Below are 2,637 nucleotides of genomic sequence, written 5' to 3'. Positions count from 1 at the left end.
GGCAAGAGGAAACACTGTGATTAAAACATTACCAATTTAAGGCCTAATATCGAGGAGAAACATATGGACTTTTCCAGGAGCTATGGAAATATTTGGTGATAGAGAGTCAGTAGTGTAAGTTCCTGCCTGGTTGGATGATAGACAGGCCAGGACAGTAGGTAATCATGCATATGAAAATTTTTTCACCTTCTTGGCTTTAGCTACTTTTGAAATGATAAGTATAATAAACAATTATATTTTGATAAAATACCTTCTATTCTGAACAATTCTGTCTGAACTGTTCATCTTTCTATGATCCCTTGTAACTAAGATTAGTTTTGTTCCAGTAAGACAATCTATGCTGACAGGGTAAGATATTCTGGTTGGTCTGTTCCTACAAGGAAGAAGGGTAAAGGTTCAGGTAGACATTTGTCCCAGCAAGACCTTATTTGGGAAATTTTAAGCTGCAGAAGTTTAGAAGTAGCTCTCAAGCAAGGCTTACTTTGAATCCATTAGCTCTACAAAGCTAACTCAGTTGATAAATAAGTACTTGAAAAGCCATCACCTTTGGACTTAGCTTTAAAGGCTTCAAAGTATGATCAAATTTAAAATGAAAACGACAAAATAGTCATTGACAAAAAAAATTGTAAATATGAGCAATCGGCCAAATGATATAAGCTTTTCCACTATACACAGAATTTTAGAGAAATAAGATCAATCACATTTTAAGGAACAATAAGTGTTCCTTGTTACAAATAGGCAACCATGGATATATGCCTGTGTAAAGATTGCATCATTAAGTACTTAAATTTAGAGGGTACTTCATGCTTCAGCAGCAGGTCTACCCAAATTACAATAATACAGAGATTAACATGGCACTTGCACAAGGAGTATATGAAAATTTGTGAAGTATTCTATATTTTTCATTCTTCTGATGCAAGAAATATAAAAAAAAGTTATTAAAAAGTTGATTACAAAAATACAAGTGTAACAATACATGTAATTCATAGAATTAAAGGTTAGTTTGACATCAGTGTATTAAATCTTCACCTTAGAAAGGCCTTTACATAGCATAACCTTTACAAAACTGAAATTACATAACATTGTCATGTTATCCCAAAGAAATAAAATAATATAAGGACCTAGGAAAAAAGGAATCTTAAACTTCTTCTATATGGAATGCAATCTGAAAGGACACATTTATTAATGAAACTATACATTATATAAAAATGTAGAATTCAAAGTATTATATCTAGGAGCGAATGAAATAGATTATGGATATTGTACAAACATAGATATACTTTTTTCACAAAAGCACCATTTCAACAGATAAGTTAAAATTATTTCTGATTAAAAAAATCACAAACTCTGCAGAAATCATTATAGATGTAGACAAAAAACTCTTGAATGCATTTTGACATCAGAGTCAGGCAATTCACTTGGAAGAATACCATGGAATCCATGAATTTTTAAAGTAAGATATTGCTGTTGCTTTTTATTGTGAAAAAATTTGTAGGGCCACAAAGGATGGACTGGCATTTTTGAAATTTAAGAAACTTAACCAAACCATTACGACTTATGCGAAAAATTTGTACAGCCTTCCACAACTTCAAAGAGGTAGTGAGACATACTTATCCTTTTGGCAATATTAAATGCAGTTTCTTCCAACCTGTTCTTCAAACCTGGTTTGATATAATGGTTCAACAGAGTATCTTTTCGATTTCTATTCCCAGCAGCAACATGCAAGGAGGACAAGAGGCCTTTAATTTGGGGATTGGCATCTGCCACTCTGGTATTATTCCACATATAAGCACTGTGCTGGGGTGTCAGCCATTCAGAGTTATTGCATGAATATCTGCCTTGAGCTACCAACTCATGGACAATGTCTAAATGTCCACTCTAGGCTTCCATATGAAGAGGGGTATACTCATCCTCATCCCTAGTATTCATCTGGGTGGCCTTTTTGGAAAGTAGTCTTCACACCATAGTAAGCAGATTAATTTCGGCATCCCAAAGAAGAAATTTGCTTGGATCCTACTTCATTTTTTTCTTGAAATTGATACCATTCCTCACTTTTTCATCTTGTTCCTTGTCTGAACATGAGGACCCTTGGTGTCTTCATGTGCAGCTTATTCTAGGAATGAGAAAATAGGAAACAATGCCTTCTTTGTAAATGATTTGGGAAATATCATGTTATAGTGTAAGAGAACTCATTATTCAACATATGGGCTTTAAGAGCTTTCTAGTAGCTTTCTAATGTTGGTATCCAACATTAGAAAAAATGTATAATGCAGTAGTAAAATAGAAGACCTTGGTATGACTACCAAAATTTTTGCTTTTTTAAAGACACTTGTTTTCATCTAAAAATAGGCCTGTCTATTGCCTTCAAGTGATTTTGATGATTGAAGATGCTTAATGAGAAGACAAAATGTATTAGTAGTCCTTTACTACCAATTAAATTTCACTTTTTCTTCTTGGAAAATATAATGATCAAAGCAATAGTTCAGAATCAGCAAGCAATAGTTCAGAATCATGCTTCAAGTGCAAGTGAATCACCAGTAAGTAATCCTCGATTCCATTTTCCACAAAGTTTTGTCACAGATACAATCTGCCTGCCTTCTGTAGCTGCTTTCCTAGCCTGGACCTATTCCTTCATTG

General features: G+C 33.8%; 1 pseudogene; it reads left to right on the top strand.

Moving 5' to 3' along the window:
- The first annotated feature begins 803 nt into the window (after positions 1–803).
- Positions 804–903, top strand: LOC138818444 (U6 spliceosomal RNA; annotated as a pseudogene).
- The last annotated feature ends 1,734 nt before the right edge of the window (positions 904–2,637 follow it).

This window comes from Dipodomys merriami, unplaced genomic scaffold, assembly GCF_024711535.1.
Source record: "Dipodomys merriami isolate MVZ:Mamm:240054 unplaced genomic scaffold, mDipMer1.0.p SCAF_76, whole genome shotgun sequence".
Lineage (NCBI taxonomy): Eukaryota > Metazoa > Chordata > Mammalia > Rodentia > Heteromyidae > Dipodomys > Dipodomys merriami.
Note: the sequence above shows the minus strand (reverse complement) of the source record. Positions and strands in the feature narration are given on the sequence as shown.